At 44.7% G+C, this 18678-nt stretch overlaps 1 long non-coding RNA gene across 1 annotated transcript; it reads left to right on the top strand.

Annotated features, from left to right (window-relative positions):
* The first annotated feature begins 2374 nt into the window (after nucleotides 1–2374).
* On the top strand, nucleotides 2375–6854 carry LOC307225474. The gene is made up of 2 exons (XR_013843028.1): nucleotides 2375–3305; nucleotides 6653–6854. It is a non-coding gene; the product is annotated as an uncharacterized lncRNA (long non-coding RNA).
* The last annotated feature ends 11824 nt before the right edge of the window (nucleotides 6855–18678 follow it).

Below are 18678 nucleotides of genomic sequence, written 5' to 3'. Positions count from 1 at the left end.
GTCCAACTCTATCATTCTACGTTTTTTGAAATAAGCTCTTCTGCTTTAATGAAGTTGGAGGGTCCAGCCAGACGGACATATCCATTGCCAACCTGGCACCCAGAGATCTCCATGCAGTTGCAGTTGGCCCCACACCTGTGGCAAAATGCACCTGGCGAATGTCGAACCCTGAAGTTAGGGCAGGGCAAAACCCACCACCATGGCTGTCAAATTCCTGGCAGCAGCAGCACTCCTCTGCCTTTATATGGATTGGGACAGGAACATAAAGGCACCTGGAAGTCCTTGGTCCCGTTGAAAGTGGCCTCCTCGGGGAACCAGAAGTTGCTGGCACGGCTGCGGATCAGCTCCCTCTTCTTCTCTGTCTGGGACTAGATGTTCAGACAGTTGGCGTCCAACCCATGGAGCTGGAAGGGAAACGTAGCACTAGAGCCAAGGGTCCAACCCGCTTGGCAGCACGGAGCACAGGCCTATTATAGGGTCGGCCAATATTATTAATATTCAATAATTCTCATCATATTGGCCACCCGATGAAAGCCAAATCCGGGTCAGAGGGAGGAAATATCAGTGCTGAAAGATGGGTGAGACAAAAGAGTGGTGGTGGCTCCCATATTTCTGTAAATAATAAATGGTAAATGATGATAATAATCTGCCCCAATATTTCCGTAAATAGTAAATAGTAAATAGTAAATGACAATGTTAATAGTAATAATAATGGGTTGTTTCCCCTTCATGAAACACACACACATGTGTGTGTCCCTGCCTGCCCACCTGACAAGGGGACTCACGTGGCAGGACCCATTTGCCGCTGACCAGCTCAGCTCAACCTGAGTGGGTGCCGGCGACATAGATGAAGTAGCCTGTGCTGAGGCATGGCCAGCAAGATGCCATGCCAAGGGTGATATTTATTCATTTTTGTGGACTGCAGGAGGCATCACCGTAGAACATATGGTATATCATATTATATATATCATTTTTTACACCAGAGCTTTCCAAACGGCTTGTTGTGACACTCTATACATTGTATATAGAGCGCCCTTCGCCCCAAGATGGTTGATGCATATATGTAGATAGATACACATACATATATCCACATATCCATTTTATGTACACACACACACACACACACACACACACACACAGAGTCAAACCTTGGTTGTCAAACATAATCCATTCCGGAAGCCTGTTCGGCTTTCAAAACATTAGACAACCAAAGCATGGCTTCCAATTTACTGCAAGAGCTTCTTGCACTCAAGCAGAAGCTGCGTTGGACGTTTGACTTCCAAAAACTGGAGCATTTACTTCCAGGTTTTCAGCATTCTGGAGCCAAAACATTCCAAAACGGAGCCGTCTGGGAACTGAGGTTTGACTGTATATGCGTGCGCGTGATACACACGTATCAATTTTATAGATATATAATACACACACACACACACACACACACACTGTAGGGGAAACACGGAAGACCATGGTAAATCCAAGGAGTTAAGATGGCATGTCTCTTTTGCTTTTACATCCACGGTTTAAGGTTTGCTAAAACATGATAGTATAATTTGTTTTTCACACACCTGTGTCAGCAGTTTTCTGGATCCCCTGTGTTCTAAGTGCTGATTGGCTAGTGGGGAGGATACCCAGTTGCAGTGAATTGGGTTGGAGACTCTCAGCTGCTCTGCATTAGTTGCACCCGGTGTCCTGGGCTGATCATGAGTTATGCCTGCTAACCAGGTGCAATCAATCAAATCAAAGTTGTCTATAAAAGCTGTAGGCTGAAGGGGCTCAGTGAGCTTCTTCACAAATGGAGGTACCATATGCTGTGAGACTGTCGGCCGGGGGTCTCTCTCGCTGCTCTACCTGGAGCTCCAGACAGCTGAAGGGGAGATTGTGTGCGACTCCTCTCTGGTATGCTAGAATTTGTGTTTTGTATGCCTGCTGCTAGGGACGCAGGTGGCGCTGTGGGTTAAAGCCTCAGCGCCTAGGGCTTGCCGATCGAAAGGTCGGCGGTTCGAATCCCTGCGGCGGGGTGCGCTCCCGCTGCTCGGTCCCAGCACCTGCCAACCTAGCAGTTTGAAAGCACCTCCGGGTGCAAGTAGATAAATAGGGACCGCTTACCAGCGGGAAGGTAAACGGCGTTTCCGTGTGCGGCTCTGGCTCTGGCCAGAGCAGCGATGTCACGCTGGCCACGTGACCCGGAAGTGTCTCCGGACAGCGCTGGCCCCTGGCCTCTTAAGTGAGATGGGCGCACAACCCCAGAGTCTGTCAAGACCTGCCCGTACGGGCAGGGGTACCTTTACCTTTACCTTTTATGCCTGCTGCTGTTAACCTTATGCAAATAAAGCATTGCTTATTCTTCATCCACTGGCGTGCTTATTGGCTCCAGATCCAGAAATAACCCAGCCCTTTGCAGAACATATACAGTGCTTTTTTTCTGGGGGGGACGCAGGGGAATGCATACTCCTAAAACATTTTGTGAATGTACTTTTTTCCATTTACTGTATTTATTTCTCCCGGTTTGAACTATAAAATGGTGATTTTCTTGAGTCAAAATGAGAGTACCCCCAATCATTTTTTTAGAAAAGCACTGCATATATACACACACATATACATATATCCATTTTATTTTTATATATTTACAAACGGACACGTATATCTAGGTATGTATATTCCTGTATATAAACTTCCGCGGCCCACCCGCACCATCCCTCCGCCAAGGGGCACGAGAGGAAGGCCACTGGGGGAGAAAGGCAGGTGAGGACGAGGCGGGGGGCAGGGCTGCACTCTGGGGAGAGCGGGGTCGAGAGAGAGTGGGCTGGAGAAAGAGAGAGGGCCAGCCTGGCTCGGCACGTCTCTGCTGGCCCAACGTCGCAGCGCCTCTTCCGCCCTTTCCCCGCCCCTTCCTGTGCTCATGCCTCTCCTCCGGTGGCACCTCCTTCCGGTACCCCTGCCCTCGCCCAACATGGCGGCAGCACAGCCTCTTCTGCCCTTTCCCCTCCCCTTCCTGTGCTCATGCCTCTCCTCCGGTGGCACCTCCTTCCGGTACCCCTGCCCTCGCCCAACATGGCGGCAGCACAGTCTCTTCCGCCCTTTCCCCTCCCCTTCCTGTGCTCATGCCTCTCCTCCGGTGGCACCTCCTTCCGGTACCCCTGCCCTCGCCCAACATGGCGGCAGCACAGCCTCTTCCGCCCATTTCCCTCCCTTTCCTGTGCTCATGCCTCTCCTCCGGTGGCACCTCCTTCCGGTACCCCTGCTCTCGCCCAACATGGCGGCAGCACAGCCTCTTCCGCCCTTCCGAGTTAGGAGTGCAGAAAAAGGTGAAACTGCCATGAAAAGGAGAGGAGGAGTGTGTGTGAGTGAGTGAGTGAGAGTGAGACAGGGAGCATCCTAGTAGAGATGGAAGGGGAACCCAAGGGTCATCTAGTCCAACCCTCTGCAAAGAAGCTCAGAGCTACAATTCCCAGGTGGTCTTTGGGAATTCTATGGGAAGTAAGAGTTTCTACATTCATGAGCATTCACTTAGAGTGCGCTCATGTTTTTACCTTTTATTGAAAGCAGCCACAAGTGACTTGGGTGGAGTATAAATAATAAAATTATATTGCTCCTGCTGCTGTTCTTCTCTTAGCCTAACTCAAATCCAACCCAATACCAAACCTTAACCCTAATGCTCACCCTAACTCAAACCTAATCCTCACTCTAACCCTAACCTTTACCCAAACCTAATCCTAAACGCTTTGCTTCCTTTTGTGGTGTTTTGTGTTATTGCTTCATTTCGTAGGTCATGAGGCTTTCTTTGTTTCTTGTGGTGTTGCTTCATTTAGCAGTTTTTTAATTGGCTTTTGTGTTTCTTTTGGTATTGTATCATCTTCATAGGTTGTTTGGATTTCTGATTAATTTGCTTTGGATTTCTGGTAGCTCTGCTTCTTTATGATTTGTTTCTATGTTTCTGGTGTTTTGGCTTGGTTATGTCATAAAATTGAAGAAATACCACCAGAAGCACAAAAACCAAGAAATATTCCCAAAATGAGGCAAAACCAGGAGACATGAAAACCAAGAAACAATCTCACCCAAAACCGCAGAACCATTCAAAGTAAAAGAAGCAAAGCAATTAAATGCAAAAAACAAGCAAAACCACCCCAAATTAAACAAATCAGCAGAAAACAAAAAAGAAGCAGTAAAGCCACCAATTACAAAGCAATGCCACAAGAAACTGGAAACCAGTTTTTAAAAAGCAAAACCAGAAACTCAACAAGCATGCAATTTATGGGAGTCCAAAAGCACTTCAAGCAACAGAAATTAACCAACATAGCATACTAGTTTTCACTTGGATTTCTGGTGAATGTGCTTCGTTTGCAGCTGGCTTCATTTTTTCCCCATTGGTTTAGTTTGTTTTTTGGACTTTTGCTTTATTGCTTCTTTTGAGAAGTTTTCTTGTTTTTGCATTCTGGTGGTAATACTTTAGAATGCTTTGGGGGTTTCTGGTGAATCTGCTTTGTTTGGGATTGGTTGGCTTCTTTGTCAGTTTCCATTGATGTTGCTTTTACATGGTTCTTCTGCTTCTTTTCAGTAGGTTTTTGTGTTTTTAGTGGTTGACTTCATTGTTGGAATGGTCATTAGACATTTCTGGTGGTTTTGCTTCATTTCTGGTGGTTTTCCTTTTATTCTTGGGATTATCGGATCTCATACAAATTAATATTCTCAAAGGTGCAAAACCCAAAAAACCTGGAAATGAAGCAAACTCACCATAAATCCAGCACCCAATCTGTTATGTACTAACCTTGGATCCTAGAATGCAACAACTGATTGGTCTTTTCCTGCAGGCCAATCAGGCTCCAAGAGGGAAGCAGAGTTAGCCAGTCAGACGAGACTCATTGTGTAAATAATGTATATAAAAGCCTGAGGTTGGGGGGGGGCAATAAAAAGCATGAAATACATACAAGACTCTGAGTATATTTCACAATCGTAATTTATATAAAAGAATCTATGAAACGAAAACCACAGAAAAAATTCAACATAATCCCCAAAACAAACCAGAAACAACAGAAACAAACCACATCCACCAAAGATGAGAAAACCAATTGAATAGAACCACAAGAAACCCACGCAGTAAACATCTCAGGGAAAAGCGAAATCACCCCCACACCATGCAAAACTAAGGTTTAACTGGCTTTGGGGTTTCTGCGCAATTTACTTTTTCCCTCTTGTTGGGGATTTCTGGTGGTATTTCTTCTGCTTCTCACATTTCTGCTTCTTTTCAATTGGTTTTGGGATTCTGGTGAATTTGGTAATGATTTGATTGAAGTCTCTGTCTGGCGATTTTCCTTTTTCATGAATTCCTTCCTTGTTGGGTTTCTGGTATCTCACTTTTGGTTTTCACATTTCTCTTAGTTTTGCTACGTTTCAGGTAGTTTGCTTACTTTTTGGAATTATCCAGTCTCATAAAAATGAAGCAATATCATTAGAAGCTTAAAAAGCATGAAAAAAACCCCAGGCACTAACCCTAACCCTGAACATCTACCTATCCCCTGCCCTAACCCTAACCCTAACCCTGATATTCTGGTCATCCATCTTGGGGATAACAATCTGGTGAGGTAAATTCAGTTGAGATCACTAAATATCTCCATCAGCTGTGCTTCCTCATCCCTGAGCTTATCATAGTTTGGTTTGGAATGTTGTAGAGGTGCTTATGGAGTGGGGGCAGCCTTCCTAAGAAGGTGGATGGGCAAGACATAAAGCTAATCATTCTACAATGATGTTTGTGTCTGAAAATGTGGGTGCTTATATCCCTCATGGCAGAATTATGTTCTGTGCCCCACAGTTGTATAGACCTGGTGGTATGCATTGTTCTGAGTTGGGTTGTGACATGATTCTTAAGTATCTGCAAAGAGCTCTGTTTGAGCACTTGTGTGTTTGTGGGTGGAGGTGAACAAGCACACCTGCCCAGACTTAATTTGATTTGGTTACATTGGTCGAATCTGACTAGTTTTGCCAATCCTCAAGTTGTTATATTTAATAAATACAACCTATTTATCCACTTTTGGTTGTCTTTGACTCTTCCTCCTGATGTGCTAGGAACCACTCCGTTTGGGGGGCACTGCAAAACATGCGGTTTTTACTGCAAACATTTTGCCAGACTTTGGCCTTGATTTGGAGTGAATCAGGCGATGTTGGGTTTTGGGGTGACCTTATGACCCCTGTCACTTACTTGGTTTGTCGGGCAAAATGCTACAAAAATGCTACAGTGTCTGGCAAAATGCTACAAAACTTTTGCCAGACTTTGGCACCAGTTTGGAGTGAATCAGACAATGTTGGGCTTTGGATGTTAATTATGAACCCCGGTTTGATGTATCAATTACTCTGTTTATGGGGTGTTACAAAATGTGAGGGTTTTGCTGCAAAACTTTTGCCAAACATCAGTTTTGATGGGATCCCAGATTTGGGGGTTTGTAGTTAAATGAAGCATTCTTTCAGTGCTTCTTGGGAAATGTTCAGTTTCCGTCAGATCAAACTAATACTACTGGATAAAATTATATGGTTGTTGATTATCAAACAGTTCTCCCATTTATCAAGGAAAACGTCTGTTATGGGTGGCTTTTGCTTGGTGTGTGTGACTGTTGACAGACAGATTTGAAAAGGAACACAGCTTCCTCTGTTTGTCTCACAGTAACTTACTGGCCTTTTTGATTATGCAGCCCAACACTTCCAGCTGGATTCCCAGGACAGGAAATGATTCTGCTAAAGGCTTTCTGTGAATATAATTCCAGTTGATTTGTTTTAATGGTCACATAAAGGCACTTTCTTTGGTTATAAAATGATGTTGTGAGTCTTATATCTGAGCAGTCAATAAACTCCCTCCCCCACAGAAACGCTTGTCTTACTTTTTCTTCTTCTTGGCATCCATACTTACATGTTTGTTTAAAGAAAGACTAACCCCGCCCCGAACCCCACCTCCAGCTTTCATCTTATTATTCTAGTGACTAGTCAGTGTTCATAGCAACAGTTGCTTTTGTTACTAGACAAACTGCCCTTGAAAGACAGTTACTATGAACTACATGTGTCTTCTTGATATATAAGGTTGTTGCTAGTTTCTGCAAAACACTTCTTTATCTTTCAACAAGAAATAAATGAATAGGAGGCTGCTCTAAGGAAGAAGTGTGATTGCATCTGGAATATCAGACTCTCTATATTTTTATTTATTTACTTGATTTAGGGGTGGCCGCTTCACCCCCTGGCCAAATAACTGAGCTTCTTGGGATCATCCTGCCATGCTGTGAGCTACTACATTATCCTGCACTTCCTTCCTTAGAGAATAAAAAAACTGAGGCAAATTTCCAGTCTAAACAGGCTACACAAAAAGAAACAGCAGTGATTCTTTATGTATGACTTGTGCTTGAGCGCCTGATATCTCAGAAAATCAACATCAGTGTGGGTGGGTGGGTCAGGGCATTTCCGAAATGTTATGATAGATGGAGCCATGGGTGTAGCCAAGGGTGTGTGTGCAAATAAATAAAAATAAATAAAAATACATAGCTATCTGAGGTTCTGCACCCCCTAACAAAAGGCCTGCCCCCCGTAACAAAAATCCTGGCTACGCCCATGGATGGAGCCAACTACAGTAATTCTGGTTTTGTCCCCACCCAGAAGTGTAGCATATGTGGGCCGTGGGGGCACAAATTTTTGATCCTGGGCACAATTGTGTCAGGGGGCACAAACAGGTGCCCCCACAGCAGGCTCCCTCATTGGTGCCTGGCTCCGTGTGAGAAGGTGCTGACCTAAGCTGCTGTGCTTCTGCTGGCCACAGCTCTGTCCTTAGGTCAGGCCTGACCCGGGGAAGAGAGCAGGAGGGTGGGTGGCCGCAGTGCACCTCGCTCCCAGTCACAGCAGCAGCTCCGCCTCCGGGTCACGTCTGACCTGGCGCACTCAAGGAGCCTGAGCAGCAGCTTCCCTGCCCCTCTCCTCCCCTGGACATGTGGGGCATGCCCCTCTCCCCTCGTTGAGTTCTGCAAAGGCAGCCCTGAGACTGAGGAGGAAAGAGCTCACTGCTCATGCCAACCCTAGAGAGGATGTAAGAAAGAAGCAGGCTGTTGGAGGACAGCCGAGAAACAATTGAGCTTGGTGGAGCAGTGCCCCAGTCCCCCTTAAGGACAAGCCTCCACTGACGTGGAACAAGAAGGAATTTTAAATATTGGCATGGGAACTACATACAATAGCTCAATGTTGCAATTTGTCTACCCTACTTAATATTTACCATTAAGGAAAGTATAAAGTCATGGAGTAAATCCATTCAGCTTGTTGATGTGAAGCAGCAGACCTCAATCTGATACTGCAAATGTTATGGAATTATTGAATATTCAGAAGTATACCTCTCCACCACTCCTTAGTCAAGCTAGTTTTGGGCATTTATGGCAAGATTATCCCAAGTGGAAAGGAATAATATATTTTCACTGTTATGTATTCAGTGATCTGTCTTTGCCTGAGCTTGAGTCTGGACTAAGGATTCTGAGCTGTGTTCTGATTTGATAAATGATGTCCAATCACAGAACATTTCAGGATTTGGGCCACTGCCAGTGGCCCTTGAACTCTGAGTTGCAGCTTGGAAGTTTAGATATGTAAACGTAATAGGCCATATAGTAACAATTGTAAAGCTATTTATTCGAAACTACTTTTCAAAAATTAGATACAGCTTCTTATAATGCCAAAATCAACATCGCATGCACAGTAGTCTCTGCTGCAATGCAGAGAACTACAATGCAAGATAGGTCAACACTTTTAAAAACCCGCTCTGATACAAAGAAGAGTCATAGGAGGATTTATGTTTCCTTTGAGTACAACTACATGACAGCCAAAATTGAAAAAATTAAGACGCCATTGGTATATTCCGAAAGACATTCCTGGCTGTGAAGTCTTTCCCTGCCTTGCCAAACAATGTACTAGATCACTTAGGGATATGTTAGTACACACAGACTTAAAACACACATCTACACAGCAGACCTTGACAACAGGCTTTTTTCAAATGTGGACATTGCACCACATGTAGGTTTGCATTACTAGTAAAAGAATAGTGAAGGCTTCAACTTTACCATACAGTCATATGTGCCACAGCACGGGTTGTTTATATAATTAAGTGCCCTTGTGGCTTACTGTATGTTGGGCAAATCATAAGACCTATCAGGACCAGGATATCAGAGCATCGCAGTAGGATCAGAAACAAAAACGTAGATGCATCTTTGGTACAGCACTTCATTCAGGAATCACATACTGAAGATGATCTAACATTTTTCGTTCTTTAGGCTTACCAGGGGCCTCTAGATCAAGCAAGGAAGGTTCTACAACAGAAAGAAAGTAGGTTTATTTTCCTATGGAATACGCTTCATCCTTTATGGTTAAACACTGAATTAGATTATAGTTGTTTTCTTTAGTTATATATTGGAAAAACCTTTATGACCATATAGTATGCCTGTTGTAACAATTTACTGTTTGTAGTATGTCACTGAACAATGTTCCTTTAAGACTGAATTGACATGAATTATCTGCACTTGTTGCCTATTGGGTCACCATGACTGAGAATCCATTACGAATAAGCTTCATGTAGCTATTATATATAGTACTGGTATGTACATTTTTTATATCTTTGTATATTACTTTGGAATTTGTGTAGCTATTATATTACAAAGTGTCTATGTTTATATGATTTAGAACCATGCACAGCTGATGAAGCCCCCTCGGGCAAAACAGGGAAATATCCAGGAATCCTTGCCTTGTCTGCCTGTGCCAGTTTCCATCAGTGCCAAGTTCTTTTGTTTGCCAACCCAATCATCTTCATTAGACACTTAGAAGATTATTTCACGCCACTCTTCTAAGCAATAGGACAGACAGCAAAATACAAGAGAAGATGAAGAAATTAGAAAAGAATGTACTATGGTGCTGACAATATAGGACTTGTGTTTTGTACAAGTGGTGGTCAACTGGAAAGCTACATTTTAATATATTATGTCACAATGTTGATTTTGGCATTATAAGAAGCGGTATCTAATTTTTGAAAAGTAGTTTTGAGTAAATCATCATCAATCTTTATTACGGTCCAGAGACGCAACAAATCATTACAAAACAATACAGTCATACCTCAGGTTACAGATACTTCAGGTTGCATCTTTTTGGGTTACAGACCCGCCGAAACCCGGAAGTACCGGAACAGGTTACTTCCGAGTTTCGGCAGTTGTGCATGCGCAGAAGCGCCAAATTGCAACCCGCGCGTGTGCAGACGAGCCACTGCGGGTTGCGAACGTGCATCCCACATTGATCACGTGCGCAACCCGAGCGTCCACTGTACACAATTCAGACAGCCTACCACCAGGTTAAACAAGCATTTTGTTCAGACTTAAAGATAGGGATCATTCGTTCTTGCAACCATCGATAAAAACTTTGCCACTGCTAATGTTCTAGCATTTTCCAGTCTTCCAATAGGAACCTGACATAGTGAGCCTTTGATTTTCCCGGGAAAGGTACCAGCAAGTTCAGCCCTGGCTTGCTCGTATTTCGCACAGTGCAGCAAAATATGTTCTATAGAATCGATGTCTTGGGCACACGAGCAAAGTCTGTCCTGGTAGGGAACTCCTCTCAACCTGCCATCCAACACTGCAGAAGGAAAAACATTTAGTTTGGTGAATAGCCTTCGGTAATTTGGTACTGTCAGGTTTTTAATGTAAGGTGTTAACTTAAAGACATGCCCATATTGTACTCCTACTGCCAACAGACTACAGACTGCATGTGATCGGGATCGCAAGTCACTGTGTGTATTATCCCATTATCTTTGCTTTAACATCTTTAGGGCACCTTCATAACCCAGGTAATAGAGTTGCGGTGTGTGTGTGTGTGTGTGTGTGTGTGTGTGAGAGAGAGAGAGAGAGAGAGAGAGAGAGAGAGAGAGAGAGAGGTGTCTTTTCTAGCCATTGTTTTCTGCCAATTGCTGACAAACTCCTCATTGGTCAGGTGTTGATAAAAACCCTTCCTAGATCAAACACTACAATCCTGAGCCAATGTTTTAGGGCACCCCACCATGCTTTAGTTGAAATTGAGCATTGACCAGCTTCTAACAGAAGTATGGAGTTGGGGACACAGTTTGGTACCTTAAGCAAAGATCGTAGAAATTTTGCCTGAAAGCCGTCTAGCTTAGGCAAGTTCCCATTATGCCAGACATTTGCAGCGTACAGGAGTTGGGAAACAGATTTTGCATTGAAAACCCTTAAGGCTGCTGGAACATACTTGCCACCCTTTGTGAAAAAGAATCTGAATATGGCCAGCTTTGTGATCTCCGCCTTTTGAAGGGAGGTTTGCCAGTGGTGCTTCCAAGATCTTGTATGATGGAAAGTGAGCCCTAGATAACTGGAGTATTTAATCTCTTCAAGGTTATGGCCATCCAGCACCCATTTAAATTGGGAGAAGCTTTCGAATACTAAAATTTTTGATTTTTCGTAATTAATGGATAAGCCATTTCCAAAACAGTAATCAGAAAACTTCCTCAGCAGATATTTCAAACCTGGTCTGGAACGTGAAATGATGGCCGCATCATCTGCATATAACAAGAGGGTCCTTCTCATTCCTATTTTTGGAAGGTGTCCATCTGAGTCCATTAGGCTCGCTTCTAGGTCGTTTAAGAATAGGCAAAACAATGTGGGGGCCAGAATGCATCCCTGTCTCACCCCCCTAGTCAGCTTGATACTGTTTGATAACTTTCCCTGCCGACTGCATCGGACCTGCAGTTTGGTTCCATTGTACAGGGCTTTTATAAGAAAGAGGAGTCGTTTGTCCTGCAATATCAGATTTAATTTGGACCATAGCTGTTATTGGGGATGGAATCAGATTCATGAAGGCCATGAAGAGTTTGCCCTGTAGAGGCCTGGTATACTTCTTGGCTAGAAAGGACAGCATTAGACAGTGGTCTGATGTTGAATGGTTCTCGTGAAAGGCTGACTGGGCTGAGTAAATAGCTTTGCAATTGTTACTATATGGCCTATTACGTTTACATCTTTTAAAAATTGGATTTGTGTAATATAGGCATTCTGGTGGTTTTGGGAAGTTTAGATAGCCAATCACATTGGGAGTGGGAGTGGCCCAGGCTTTCAGGAGTGTATATAAGCAGTTGCTTTGCCCCTATTTCTCAGTTATGTAGTTCAATAAAGGTTCTTGCTGTTATCGCTGTGTCTTGCCTCGTGGGGACCCACCTACACTTCACTGGTGACGAGGATGGGATGCTAGGCTAGGTATGCAGCCTTGGCTAGCTTCTACAAGCTGAAATCACTGCTGGGGAACTGTCGCCTCAGCTGAGCTGAAATCACTGACTGTAGCCACAAGGCAGATCACACAGAACAAATGTCATGGCCACCCAGGGCCACACTGAGGAATTTAACACAATGGTTCCAGGGAAATGGGACTCCTCGTAGCCAATAGATTGACTGACCCCGAACTGAAGTGGGTCACGCAGTTCAGTGTGTGGGGCCTGTGGCATTTGAGATTGCCCAGGCTCTAGTGGCTCCAGCTGAGTGATACAACGATGATGCAATCATTCTGAAGCTGAGGACCCACTTCACTCTCCAGCCATCAGAGATTGCCTGCCGGCATGCCTTCTACAAATAATACCAGGCGAATGGTGAATCCATTGCGGCCTTTGTTGCGGCTTTGTGGCAGGCCGCCCACCACTTCAACTTCAGTGACCTGGAACTAATGCTCCGTGACTGTCTTGTGTGTGGCCTGAGGAATGAGAAGCTACAAGAAGGACCTGACCTGACAGCAGAGACAGCTGACAAAACAATGAGAGAGATTCACCAAGCATGCAGCCCACCCATGGCATGGAAGGCCAAGGCTGTGCATTCTGAGGAGATTGTGGACAGTGAGGAAGACAAGGAGGTCCTGAGACTGCGCCTCAGGTTGTTCAAGCATTTTGGTCAACAGGGAGGTGCAGAGGTGCCTTGCACCAGTTGTGGGGGCCTACATGAACGCCGATCATGCCGCTTCCGCGATGCCCAGTGTTTGGCATGTGGGAAGACCGGCCATATTGCATGTGCCTGCCAAACGAAGGAGCAGTGGGACAACCCCCAGTGCAACCCCCAGTGTCCTACATTAGGGACTGGGGAGGGTCACCGTGGGACTCCACGTGTGGAAGAATGCCACACCATCTCGAACTGTGCCTGCACACAGAGGCCAGCTGCCATGTCTATTTGGAGTGTGCAGCAGCCGACCCTGTGAGAAGATTTGAGTGACTGTGACCATCCAGGGCATCCTATGCAAAATGGAGGTTGACTCTGGGTCAGCGCTCTCAATTATTTCTGCGGAGACATACCGTCACATCTGCCAGAAAGGAAGAAAACCCAGCCTACAACTGTTTGAGGTTTACCTGACAGACTTCCAGGGGAAGCGTGTGCCTGTTTGGGGCACTGGGACATTCACAGTCCAGTTCAAGCGTTTTAGTGGACCTCTGTGGCTGGTGGTCGTCGAAGGCCACTGCACCAGCCTCCTTGGCCCCGACTGGTTCAATGCGCTGGGCATCCATGTCACTGTAGTTTGATGGGGCGCTGGGGTGGTACAAGGGTCCACCAGTTGCACTGAGTCTCAACCCAGATGTTGTACAAATTCGCTTGAAGGCTCTGCGGGTGCCATTCACCCTGAAACCGAAGATTGATGCAGAGCTGGATCACCCCATCGAACAAGGGTCCTTGAGCCAGTCCCGTACACTCAATGGGAGACCCCAGTTGTCACTCCCCTTAAAGCAAACAGAGAATACAAGTACAGCAGCATGCATATCCTGTTCCAGTTGTGAGTCATCTCCTTGCATCGCTGGCCGGCAGAAAAGTCTTTGCAAAGCTCAACTTGGCCCAGGCATACCAGCAACTCCCGGTCGACGAGGCTACCTCTGAGGCACAGACAATCATGACCCATTGCGGGGCTTTCCGCATCAAGAGACTACAGTTTGGTGTCAGTGTGGCCCCATGCCTTTTCCAAAACCTCATGGAAGATGTCCTGAAAGACCTCCCGGGCATCATTCCTTATTTCGATGATGTCCTCATCACAGGGGAGTCCAAGGCAGAGCTTGCCTCTTCAAGAGGTCTTGCGCCATTTCCAAGACGCTGGCTGGCCTTAAGGTAAAGAAAGAAAAATGCCAGCTGGGGGTGCCCAAGGTCGAGTTCCACGTGTTCCTGATTGATGCTGATGGCATCCACCCCACACCGGCAAAGGTCAAGGCCATCTAAAGCACTCCATGGTCGAAACAAGAGCTGCAGTCCTTCTTCCATTCCTTTATTCCACACAAGGCAGCATTCACGCAGCCCCTGCACTGGCTATTGGACAAGAAAGCCCCTTGGAACTGGGGCCACACTCAGGACGCTGCTTTCAATGCTTTCAAACCTCCTCTCCTCTGACAGTGTCCTTACCAAGTTTGATGAGACCAAGCCCGTTGTACTTGCCTGTGATGCTTCCCCGTATGGAATCGGCGCGGTCCTCGGCCACCAGTTGCCAGATGGGCGGGAGGCCCCCACTGCATTCTACTCCAAGTTCCAGAAGTTCCTGACCGACAACCTAATCCGGCATGTCATGGCAGCACCATTCCACCTATCAGTGAATGGACAGGCTGAGAGAATGGTGAGGATCACCAAGGAATCCCTCACCCGCATTACCCAGGGGAACTGGAACCAGCGCCTAGTGGATTTCCTGCTGCAGCAGCACATCGTTCCCTGCACTGCCACAGGCTGTAGCCCAGCAGAACTCCTCATGAACCAGAAGTTGGTATCGTTCCTGGATCGGCTCCACCTGGATCGGCTCCATCTTGCATCTGATTGGCCTCCTGGCCAGGAGGCTCCAGCAGCCTCCGGGTCCTTCATCCTGGATGACCCTGTCTATATCTGGAACTATGGGTATTGCCCTGCCTGGATCCCTGCTGCTGTTACCAGGGTGACTGGACCAGTCTCCTACCAGCTTGCCACAGCGGATCACTTCATTCACCATTTGCCACTTTCCCCCTTAAATCCACCAATGCAATTGCATATAGGGAGAGCTTATATCTCAGCTTATATCTGCTGTGTTTTTTGTGAGTCACCTGAATGTAACCTGAGCAAATGTAGCTCACTTTTGGATTTTCAGTTATTTCCCTCTTTCTCTTTAGTCCTTAGGCTAGTGCTAAAAAATAGACCAGATCTATAATATCAGAACTTGTCCTCTCCACAGGATGAACAGCAGGATTCAAATACAAATGGACTTCCTTTGTAGAGAAAGTAACCAGTACATTTGTTTCTGAATGTTAAACATTAACAGTGAAATAAAGGGAACTGAGGAAGCAGCCATGTTTTATTACACACTTGTTGCTGTACAACCAGACACCCTTCTACAACTCAAATATTAAATGTAGATGGAGAACATTATACAGCATTGTCTGAACATAATGTGCTTTCCTTACTGCACAACTGAATTACTTAACATCTTGCCCTCCTGTTTTTAGTATAAAGCCCTAGTCTTGTTAACCAGGATAAGAACTACTTGTACTCAGATGACAAACAAATAACTGATTAAACAATGTGATACCACGCCTGGGTGATTTACATCTAGGTCCCCCCCCCCTCTGTTTTTCCATTCCAGCTACCTAATTATCATTTGGTGTGACAACTCTGGGCCAAACAACATGTTACAGCAGACCTCGGATCACACCATTGTTTTCCTGCTTATGTCAGTAGCAGCCAGTGACGGAGTGATGTCACTGGGAAATAAAATTACTAATTGCAGTGTTCCAGGGAACTGGTGGGGGGACTCTTTTGAGCCAGCTAGTCCCAAATCCCACAGGTTCAGATCAGGGGTCACAAGCAAAAGACTTCAGCCAGAAACTTCCAACTACCACAAAGATGAAGCAGCAAGAAGCCAAGAACAATGGTTACATTGTTTTTAAAAGTTTCCCAAACTTTCCCATAATACATCTCAGGATGCATCATGAAGACATCATAGATATGTCTCAGAAAAGGTGTTGTGTCAGGCAGAAACCTGAGAGCCAGACATGCCTGTGTCAATCAAGTATGGTTCAATAACCCATTTCACATATGTGAAAAGATCTACATACAGTGGTACCTCTGGTTAAGTACTTAATTCGTTCCAGAGGTCCATACTTAACCTGAAACTGTTCTTAACCTGAAGCACCACTTTAGCTAATGGGGACTCCTGCTGCCGCCGCGCTGCGGGAGAACAATTTCTGTTCTCATCCTGAAGCAAAGTTCTTAACCTGAAGCACTATTTCTGGGTTAGCGGAGTCTGTAACCTGAAGCATATGTAACCCGAGGTACCACTGTATTCTTTTGTAAGGAAGGCCTCCCTTGGCATCTCCATTTGTTCTTCCTGAGTCTCATTTCCTTCTGATAACGCCTAGTCTGGGCAGTTTGGGAGTGGGATCCTGTGTATTATGGGGATCTTGAATATTATGGCCTCCTTGCTCCATTCATTCCATCATTGGATCACAATTCTATTACTTTTGGAACCAAATAAATCCATTCATTTTGCTATTTTTGGTGACTTTCTGTGTTTCAGAAAGTAGGGTTTCCTTGCGCTGGAAGCCCCTGGTTGTCTAATGGAGGGAAATGTATAGAGATCAGTGGTATGCTTGTTTGCCTATGTGCAAACAACAGCAGACTCCTATGCATGTTTACTCATGAAATCAATGGGAGAGATTTGGACTGACGTGCCACTAGTATTGTGGGAATGTTCAGGGATGCAGGAGAGGATATATTGTTTGATTATATCATTTCCAACTTGTGTTAGCAAGTTCTACAATTTAGCAGCGTATCATTCCCCTTTTTAAACTTGCACAGTGGGTGTGTTTGCTCAGGCTCGCTAAAGCCTCTAAAATAAGTTTCCTAGTAGTTTCCCCTTTAGTCCCTCATAAAAGAAATAGACACAACACAGTCTTCTATAAAAGTATAAAGAGTTTACTCATTCACTCATCCTGTTCACAGATGGATCCCAGAAGGTAGACTTGTTACAAAAGTAATATACCTGGAAACTATCCCATAAGGAGACAGCTCCTTTGTCCTCAGAGCATCTTAGGCTAAGCAGATGTTGCTTCTTCAACAAATGTAGTCAAAGAGAGAGAGATGGCGGCTAGTCCTATGCTTTTGTTACCTGCACAGGTGAGGCCACGCCCACCTCTGGTCACATGTAGAGGAAGTCTGCCCCAGCCTAGGAGGAAACAGGAAGTTCCGACTGGCTGGTCCAGACATCCCCCCTTTTTATGTCCACTCTAGGGATGTTGTACTTGACTGCTCTGTGTTTCACATCCCACAAGTATGCTGATGATAGACAGCTCTAGCTCTCATTCCTATCTTTTTATCCACAGGACACCATGGAAGTCCTGGGCACTTTCTTGGACCTATTTGTCACCATGAATGGTCAAATAGCAGTAGACTCATGACATTCCATAACTTGATTGGCATCCAGTGTCATCAGAGAATGAGCTTAAGTGAGGCCTCCTGTAAGAGAGCAGAGATGGTTTTGAGGGGGTAGTAGTCCAGATACCTTCCCATTTGTGATCTTCAATTGGGTGGCCTAAATCTTATTAACATATCTACAATTTGAAGGCCTCTAGGCTCCACCCACCCTACAGTTATTGTTTCCTATATGCCTTCATCTTTTGATCGCAGTTTACGTTAAAATGTTACACATCTTTCAGATTGGGGCTGGTCCCTTTGGGTTTTGGAAACTTGTGAAAATGCTGAAACATATGAAGATGGCTAAATTGTTAAATAGTTTATGGAAAGTTTTGTGGTTTTATTTTGATAGCATCAAAAATGTCTAAAAAGAATTTACATTCATGGTAAAATACAGTTATCATTATTATTTTTTATTCAGTTTATACACTGCCCTATACCTGGTCTCAGGGCAGTTTGGAGGTCTCAGGCTGGTGCCTTCCACACCTAATCCTAGTTAGAATAAGCAGAAAAGTAACATCATTCTCAAAAGGTGGTTGTTGTTGTTGGCATCCATCTGTCTTGGAAGACAAGAGAAGAGTGTGCCTTGAGGGGTGAAGTCAAAAGGTTGGAGAGTTGCAGCGTCTGGTCACTGCTGTGGATATATGACCTGACTGACAGTCTCAAAATGTACTGGACTGTAATGTAGTATTTTTGCTATATTTTAAATTACCCGAGAATACATAAGAAAGAAGTTCTGGGTTCCTTTAAAGTTCCTTGCAGCTCAAAACATGTGCACTATTTCCCCCAGAACATGACAGTGGAGCTGTGGTGATACTCCAGTTTTATTATTATTTATTAAATTTATATACTAGCTTTAATCAGTAGCATGGCCAATATGAGGAAATGCCCAATGTATTATGCTACTTCCTCCTAGATTAATTATAAGTCTGAAACAGTGATTCTACTTTACAGTCTTGATACTAAGCTGCTTAGCTTTATCCAGGATGCAGCTAATTGGTTTTTGCCTCAGAGTAAAGTAACATTCCTTTTTCAAACTGCATGAACAATATTCAGAAGCAACACATTCCCGATTCAAGGTTTCTCCTAGATGCTCATTTTTTGATCCAGAGGGATTCGTGTATGCTTCTCCGCACTCTACAATTGCCATCAGTCACTGAATGTTATCTAGGAAATGCTGTGAAATTTTAAAAATGTCATTATGTTTACTATCAAATTCTAATATTAAATATTATTTCAC

Source organism: Podarcis cretensis, assembly GCF_951804945.1.
Source record: "Podarcis cretensis genome assembly, chromosome: 10".
Classification (NCBI taxonomy): domain Eukaryota; kingdom Metazoa; phylum Chordata; class Lepidosauria; order Squamata; family Lacertidae; genus Podarcis; species Podarcis cretensis.
This window is presented reverse-complemented; position numbering and strand designations above follow the sequence as displayed.